The 9,641-nt window shown below is 35.8% G+C and overlaps 1 pseudogene; it reads left to right on the plus strand.

The window, feature by feature from the left end:
• The first annotated feature begins 7,212 nt into the window (after positions 1 to 7,212).
• On the plus strand, positions 7,213 to 8,485 carry LOC107034894 (SH3 domain-binding glutamic acid-rich-like protein 2; annotated as a pseudogene).
• Positions 8,486 to 9,641: the final 1,156 nt, after the last annotated feature.

Genomic DNA, 9,641 nt, shown 5'->3' on the forward strand with positions numbered 1-9,641 from the left:
GGTCTGTTTCCTATAAACAATATAACAATATAAAATTGGATTTTAAACTTAGTTTTTACAGTCTTTTTCAAAATAAGGAAACATAACCTGTTCTCATTTATTGTGATCAATAGTATTTAGTATTTTAATAATATGCTACCATCTTATTTCATGTTATTTCATGATGTTTTCTTTGTTGTTGTTGTTGTTTTTGTTTGTTTTTTTAAGTGAAGTGTAGTCAGTTACAATGTGTCAATTTCTGGTGTACAGCATAATGTCCCAGTCATTCATATATATATATGTGTGTGTGTGTGTATACATATATATACTTGCTTTCATATTCTTTTTTATTAAAGGTTATTACAAGATATTGAATATAGTTCCCTGTGCTATACAGAAGAAATTTATTCTTTATCTATTTTTATACATAGTGGTTAACATTTGCAAATCTCAAACTCCCAAATTTATCCCTTCCCACTGCCTTTCCCTGGTAACCATAAGATTTTTTACTATGTCTGCGGGTTTGTTTCTGTTTTGTAGATGAATTCATTAGTGTCCTCTTTTTTCTCTCTTTTCTTCTTTTTTTTTTTTAGATTCCACATATGAGTGATATCATATGGTATTTTTCTTTCTCTTTCTGGGTTACTTCACTTAGAATGATGACATGATGCTTTCTTGTTTCTTGTATTTTCACCTTCTGACTTTTGCCCGGATGATCAAGTTGTCTTTGTTCCTTTTTTCCTCCTAGTTCTAGTTCTAGTTCTAGTTCTTGAGTTTTTGGGGGAGGGGAGGTAATTAGGTTTATTTATTTATTTTAATGGAGGTACTGGGGATTGAACCCAGGACCTCAGGAATGCTAAGCATGCGCTCTACCACTGAGGTATACCCTCCCCCTCTAGTTCCTATTTCTAGTCAATGAACAATAACCCTTATATTAAAAAGTATTTAAACATACGTTTTCTATACATAGCAATAAGTATTCAACACCTGTAAATTCTCCCCTCATATTTCTTCCCTACCTCTAATGTTTTTGTCAAATTTGAAATTTTGGTTCTAGATTTATTAAAATTCTTGGCTGTATTATATCTCTTTTATTTTAAGAATCCTTTCCTAACAATGGTATAAAAGTCACAACCACACAGAAATTATTTATTTTTAATGTTATTTACTTTTTGAATGTTTACATAATTTCAAAGGTTTTAAGAAGATATACATTTAAAAAATCTCTTTCTCAATCTTGTACCCAAGCCATAGGGGTTCTCGTTCTAGGAAACAACCACATTTATCAGTTTCTTGAGCATCTTATCAGAGATATTCTATGCATATACAAGCAAATATTCATGGTCTTCCTTTTCATTTTTTCTTATTCAAATGAGAGGAGACCATCCACATGTTCTGAATCTTTCTTTTATCTTATCAATGTATCTTTTTTTTAGTTTATTTATTTATTTATTTATTTATTTAATGGAGGTACTGGGAATTGAACCCAGGACCTTGAACATGCTAAGCATGCATTCTGCCACTGAGCTATACTCTCTCCTTAAAAATATATTTTGGAGGTCATTCCAAACTATGAATTTTTAAACCTTTTAATGTGGAAAATTTCAAACATATACATAGGAGAGAGAATAATAGAATGAACCCCTATGTATCCGTCACCCAACTGAATAACAACAAACACTGTTATTATTGTTTTATTTATCCCTTTCACTTATTATTATAATTAACATTGTTATTACTAAAATTTTGCTGGAGTATTTTAATGTTTATCCTAAGCATCATATCATTTCACTTTTAAATATTTTGGCTTATATTTTTAAAAGATAAAGACTTAAAAAATACAAGCACAATAATATTATCACACTCAATAAAATGTACATTCTTTCAATATTATCTAATACCTAGTCTATGTTTAGTTTTCCCTTAGTGGCTCAAAATCTTTTTATTTTGCAGTTGCCAACATTTGGATATTTTTATGCTCAGTTTCAGCTCTGCCACTCCCACTCCTTGTTTCCCTTAAGCTCTTTTTCCTATTTGATAATGACAGCTATTCCTTATAACTGTAAAATTATTAACTTTATTATATTTGGGGGGGTAATTAAGTTTATTTATTTATTTAACTTTTAATGGAGGTACTGGAGATTGAACACAGAACCTCATGCATGCTAAGCATGCGCTCTACCACTGAGCTATTCTTTGTAACTTTTAAAGCTATTCTAGATGTTCTTCTGTTCTAAATCCTCTTTATTTTTTCTTGGCTCCTCTCCTTCCTTCTACCTGCACCCTTGAGGCCCAATGTTGAACTCTTTTCTCTTTTTCTCTAACTTTCCTTCTTTCATGTACTAATCTACATTATTATTTCAACTATCACCTTAGCCTGAAACTAATATAATACTGTAAATCAACTATACCTCAATTAAAAAAAAAAAACAACTACCACCTTTGCTAATGACTCTAAAATCTTCATTTCCGGCCCAGGCCTCTCACTCAAACTCAGTTCTCTAACTGCCTATAGGAAGGACACTTCTGCATCAAAGCCCTATTATTGTAAACTCAAACTGAAAATATCTAAAATTAAACTTATTATCTTCCCTCCCATAATTCTTCATTCCGTCATTTCTCATAATGGCAATTTCATTCTCCTTTTTCCTAAGTTTAAGACCCTACTTATTTCTAACCTGTGATTCTCTTTCATTCTCCTTATTCAGTTAGTTACCAAGTTCTATTGATTCTTCCCTTGTAGTGACTCTACTTCTGTCCAGACTCATTGTTACTCCCTGAAACCTAATTACAGATCTTCACAGATAACTTAGCTCCCATTTAGCATTATTCTGGAACTCTTGACCAATGCCATGAAATGAGAAATCAAAATAAGAGGTATAAATATTGGCAAGGGAAAGACAAAACTGTCATTATTTCCAGCTAATATGAAAATCCAAAAGAATCAAATTACAAGTTATTAAACAAAACAGGAATGTTTACATACAAGATGGCCATTTATAAAATATAATATCAACATCAATAACTTTCCTAAATATAAGCAATAAGTAAGCAGGAAACGTTATAAAAAGAAATTGCATTCACAATAGTAACAAAAGCTATAAAATACATAAGAATTTAGGCAGTGATCTCTTACATAGGAGAGGAGGGGGAAAAAAGGACTAAGCATAAAAGAAAATTTTGATTGGACATCATAAAAATTAAAAACTTCTGCTATTTCATTTAAGAAAATGAAAGGCAAGCCACAGAGTGGGAGAAAATACTCATAATACATATGTCTGATAGAGGATTTGTATCCAGAACATTTAAATAACTCACAACTCTAAATAAGAAAAACAACCTAATAGCAAAATAGACAAAAGATCTGAACAGACACTTCACCAGGAAAGACACATGAATAGCAGTTAAGTAAATGAAAAGCTGCTCAAATCATTAGCTTTGTGAAATACCACTATACATACCCACTAGAATTGCTAAATTAAAAAGACAATACTAAGTGATGGTGAAGATGTGGAGTCATTGCAACTCTCATATATTAGAATTTTCAGTGGTACAACCACTTTGGTGTACTCTTTGATAGTTTCTTATAATGTTAAATATACAAGTTTAAACATACACCTACTCAATGACCCAACAATTCCAGTCCTAGGTATCTTTCAAGAGAAATGAAAACATATGTCCAGAAAAAGACCGATGAAAGAAATGTTCAAATACTGAGGTATGAGGAAGTCATTCTGGCTTATACACAAGTTAACTTGAATTTTATGCTAACTAAAACAGCCTGTTTGTGGCCTGTCAAACATACACTGTACTTCTGCTTTAATTATTAAAGAAAAGAGTGCATTGACCAGAATTAAAGAATGTCCATGTTAAAAATAAAGATTAAATGCCTCTCTTCCTGAGGACGCCTGTACTGATGATACTCCTTACATGACAAGACTCCCTTTTGAGATGCCAAGGCCAGTATTGACTTGCTGTGTACATGCTGTTCTGTTTTTTTAAAACCTTGAAAGAATGTGTCCATGACTTGTTTGATGTTCTTTGTTCTGACAAGATATAAAATTGTGCTGAAAACCATGCTTCTCCAGAACAGTTCCTCAGAGTTATCTGAGAGGCTGTCTTCCAGGCTACAGTCTTCAGTTTGGCTCAAATAAAACTGTTTTCTATTCCTATTATACATTGTTGATTTTTTTTTTGTCAACAAGAACTTACACGCAAATATTCGTAGCAGCTCTATCCATAATGACCCCAAACTGGAAACAAATGGCTATATATCATTGCAGCTGAATGCTACTAAATGATAAAAAGGAATGAACTACTGTTATGCCCAATAACATGAGAAACATTATACTGAGCAAAAGCAATGTGCTCAAAAGAGTACATGCTCTATGATTCCATTGATATGAAATTCTAGAAAAGCATAATTCATCTTTAGTGACAGTAAGCACAGGAGTGTCCTTTGGGGTTAGGGGTGGTAAGTATTGACTGTAATTGGGTATAAGGGAACTATTTGGGGGTGATGGAAATGTAGGTCTTGATTGTGGTAGTAATTGCATGGTGCACACATTTGTCAAGTCATCACATGATTAACTTAAAATGAGCTTATTTACTGATATATAAATTCTACCTCTATAAATTTGATTTAAAAAGAAAAAAATACATGTTGGCAATAAAAAGAGATGAAGTACTGTTACATGCTACAGCATGGATGAAACTCAAGAACATTATGCTAAGTGGAAGAAGCCAGATACCAAAGGATACGTTGTGTGATCCCACTCATGTGAAATGGTCAGGAAAGACAACTTCATAGAGACAGTAAGTAGGTTAATGGTTCCCTGGGGGTTGGGAACAGGGAGTGACTGCACCTGGGCATGAGGGATCTTTTGAGGGTGATGGAAATGTTTTAAAATCAAATTGTGATGATAGTAGCACAATATTATAAATTTACTAAAAATCATTAAGTTATACACTTAAAACGGGTGAATTTCTGATATGTAAATTATATCTCAATAAAGCTGTTTGAAAAACATAATCGACCATATGATCCAGCAATCACGCTCCTTGGTGTCTATCCAAATTAGTTGAAAACTTATGTCTGCACAAAAACCTATGCTTAGATGTTTATAGTGTGTGATTCAAAATTGCCACATCTTGGAAGCAAACAAGATGTCCCTCAGTGGGTGAACGGATAAACTGGTATATCCAGACAATGAAATGTTATTCAGCACTGAAAAGAAATGAGCTATCTGGCCATAAAAAGACATAGAGGAACCACAAACGCACATTACCAAGTGAAAGAAGGCAACCGGAAAAGGCTGCATATTGTATGATTCCAACTATCTGACATTCTGGAAAAGGCAAAGATATGGAGACAATAAAAAGATCAGTGGTTGTCAGGGATTGGGGGAGAGAGGGGAATGAGTAGGTGGATCACAGAGGATTTTTCAGGTCAGTGAAATTATTCTGTATGATACTATAATGGTGAATATATGTCATCATACATTTGTCAAAATTCAGAATGAAGAGTGAAGTCTAACGTAAACTATGGACTTGGGGTAGTAACAATGTATCTATAAAATGCAGGTTCATCGACTGTAACAAACATACCACTCTAGTGCACAATGTTGATCATGGTGGAGGCTGCATGTGTGAGAGGGCAGGGAATATATGCAAATTCTCTGTATTTTCAGCTCAATTTTGCTTTGAACTTAAAATTGCTCTGAAAAATAAACTATTTAAAACAAGAAATGAGTTATAAAGCCGTGAAAAGCCATAGAAGAAACTCAAATGCCTATTACTAAGTGAAAGGAGCCAATCTGAAAAGGCTGCATATGGTATGGTTCCAACTATATAAAATTCTGGAGAAGGCAAAACTAAGAGACAGTAAAAAGATCAGTGGTTGTTGGGGGCTTTGGGGAAGGGAGGGACGGATGAATACGCAGACCACAGAGGATTTTTAGGGCAGTGAAACTATTCTGTATGCTACTATAATGGTGAAAACGTTTGTTAAAACTCATAGAAGGTACAACTCCAAGAATGAAGTTTAATGTAAACTGTGGACTTTGGATGGTAATGATGTGTCAATGCAGGTTCGTTGATTGTAAAAAATGTCCCATTGGAACTCGCTGTCCTTTCTGCTCAATTTTGCGTTGAACCTAAAACTGCTCTAGAAAAATAAAAATCTATTTAAAATTAACTGTTTAAACAAAAATAAGAACAATGTATTGTGAGGTAAAAGTTGTATTCATAACAGTAGCATAAAGTCCAGGAAGAGAGAAAATGGAAGTATATTCATATAAGGTTCTCATACTCTTTGTGAAGTGGTATAATAACACTTGAAGGGAGACTGATAAGTTATGGATGTACACTATCAACCTTTAAGCAACCACTAAAATAACAAAACAAAGAGGTATAGCTAATATGCCAACAAAGGAGATAAAATGGAATGAAAACAATATTGATTAATCCAAAAGAAGGCAGAAAAAGAGGAAAAAAAGAACAAAGAAGAGATGGGGCAAATAGAAAACAAAAAACAAGATGACATTCAAACCTAAACATATCAACAATCACGTTAAATGCAGACAGTCTAAAAATCCCAATTACGGGGGAATGATGATCAGATTTGGTAGAAAAGCAAGACCCAACCGCATGCTGCCCACAAGAAATACCTTTAAATATAAAGACACAAATAGGTTAAAAGTATGTAAAAAAAGATGTACCATGATAACATTAGTCAAAAGAAATCTGGAGAGGCTATATAAATATTGGACAAAGTAGAGTTCACAGCAAAAATACCAGAAATAAACTGGGTAATTTTATATATAGTAGTGTGTATCTGCATATCCCAAACTCCTAATTTTATCCCTCCCATCACCTTTCCCCCGCTGGTAACCATAAGTTTGTTTTCTATGTCTGTGAGTCTGTTTCTGTTTTGTAAATAAGTTCATTTGTGCTATTCTTTTAGTTCCACATACAAATGATATCATTTGTAAAAACCTATAATGATAAAGAATAAGAAAAAGAATATATGTGCATAATACACTGAATCACTATGCTGTACACCAGATACTAACACAACATTGTAAATCAACTACACTTGAATTAAAAAAAAGAGGGTAATTTCATAATGACAAAGGGGTCAATTAATGAAGAGGACATAATTCTAAACGTTTGTGCACCTAATATAAGAGCTACAAAATGCATGAATCAAAAACTGATACCCAGACGCGAGCGCTGTGCCCCGCGGTGGCGGCGCCAGCGGCGGCGGCTCTCAGCCGAGTTCTGCCTCCGTGTCCGCGCCAGCCCCGAGCCCGCGGGAGCACACGGTCCGTCCCGGCGCGGCGAGACGATGGTCATCCGCGTGTTCATCGCCTCCTCCTCGGGCTTCGTGGCGATAAAGAAGCAGCAGCAGGATGTGGTGAGATTTCTGCAAGCCAACAAGATAGAGTTTGAGGAGGTGGACATCACAATGTCAGAAGAACAGAGGAAGTGGATGTACAAAAACATCCCCCCGGAGAAGAAGCCTGCTCAGGGCAACCCTCTGCCACCTCAGATATTCAATGACGACCGATACTGTGGAGATATGACAGTTTTTTTGAATCAAAGGAAAGCAACACTGTCTTTTCATTCTTAGGCCTAAAATCACAGTTGGCATCAAAGGCAGAACCTTAGTGAAGACACGTAGAAGATGACAGAGATGCATTTCGGAGCACCCCCTGGTACTCAGCACACACCTGCTTACCTAATGCATCACTGTGACAAAAGCCACATGCATTACCAGTAACTTTGCTTGCCATGGAAAAGGTGTTTGGGGAAGACATGGGTGTAACGGGATTGCATGATTGCTTTAAACCAAATCAGGACTGTGGTGGGTTTTTTCTTATTTTCCGAATTGCCTGCAGTTGCCTCACTCCCCCAGAGGTCCTGTAGCCTGTTACCGGTGTGCTTCCTGAAGGGCTGAGAGATAAGGGGGTGGCACCATCAGAGAGAAAATGTTGGCTCTGCCCTGGGTTGTAGTTGACACCAGTATTGCCCAGACCTGCTTCTCTTTAAGCTGCCTGGATGGTGTCCTTGAAATTAGTCTTCGGGCTCTTAGAATATTTTGATCAGAAAGAAAAAAAGAGCAGCGTTGGTTGACAAAGGGCAGAAGATTTTTGCTGCAGAATCACAAGCATCACTTTCCAGTGCTTTGTAGTAACTGTAGAAAGAATTAGATGTTCTAGCCTCCTTTTGGTAATGGAAATTCTCAACCCCATAAATCCCCTCAGCTCCTACAGATGTTCCCAGAAATCGTTGCAACAATGTGTGATTAGAACCAAGTTACAAGGATGAAAATGATTGCTATTTTGAAAAAGATATGCTTCTTTATCTCTTGCAAGGGGAAAGTTTCACCTAAGACATTAAGATTGCTTAAAAGATATATTTAAAGAGGCGCACTCATTAGATAGTAAATTTATAGGGAAATTATCTGACTCATATCTGAAGACATTTCAGCTCTAGCAACTGATTTATGCTAAAGTGAACCTATATTTTTAAATGTAGCTCCCCTGACTAACAGCTGCTTATTCTATTTTGTGAAAGGATTATATTTTTTGAGAAAGGGAGATCTCGGTTAGATGTATTTTGTGAACGCTTGATGAGGCATATTAAAAGATATGAATATGGCTGTACATGTTAATTTTTTTCCCTTGATTCTTCATTGGTTCTCTAAATTTACCAGCTTATATTTCTGGCCAGTGCACAGTCCCAGATTTTCAGAGTAACGTGTTCTCATTCCGCATTTGAACACTAGTGATTTTTTAGAGCAGAGCATACAAGAAAGGGGCTATCAGAGAGTAACTCTGAATTGTACTTGGCACATGAAATCTCTCCTCTCTTTGGAGTGGGTGCTGATAAACACTGAATGTGTCTACTTCATCAGGGCAGAGACTACTTCTGTGCATCCTTGTCCCTGCTTGTGCATTTTTTTAGAGTTTCTAGTTGCCAAACCTGGGAATAGTCTTGACTAGGATAAACTCAGAGGGCTGCCTAAGTTCTGCTGTTCTCCGCGTCCTGATGCTGAACTTTGCCGTTTAGATTCTGAGCAGGAATTTTGTAAGAAATTTAAAGAACAGAAGACTTAAGTCACTGTCACCCGTGTTCTGTCTCCTTCCAACTTGCTGAGTGTGGACTAAAGAACTTATTGATTGCTAACGCCAAAATCTGCAGCCCAGGACTACAACTGGAAGAAAAGCCTGCCACCGACTCCTGATTGACTGGATACAGATACAGGACCCACAATTTTCCCTCCAAGGAAAACTGCTGTGAAAGTATGACTATTACTGCTTAGCTGGCATTAAATAAGATCCAGGTCGAATTCTATTGGATCAATCCCAGGGACTATCCAGGATTTTTTTTTTTTTTTGAACTGGATATCATGGTAAAGTCTGATAAGACTGAGAATTTCTTTTTAAGATACAGCAATTTAAAAAAATTAATATTATAATGCTCTAACTTAACATTAGTCTACTCTTGGTGGTGAGCACCAAGAACCAACTTGGGAAGGCTGAATCTGTGAGTTCAGTTCTAGGGGTGAGGGGTCAGGCAATACCACACTTGCTAGACAAAGCTACTCAGACCGGCCTCAGAACTTTTGTAATGCTCTGGTTAGAGTAGGCCCAGTA

The sequence above is a fragment of the Vicugna pacos genome, chromosome X, assembly GCF_048564905.1.
Source record: "Vicugna pacos chromosome X, VicPac4, whole genome shotgun sequence".
Lineage (NCBI taxonomy): Eukaryota > Metazoa > Chordata > Mammalia > Artiodactyla > Camelidae > Vicugna > Vicugna pacos.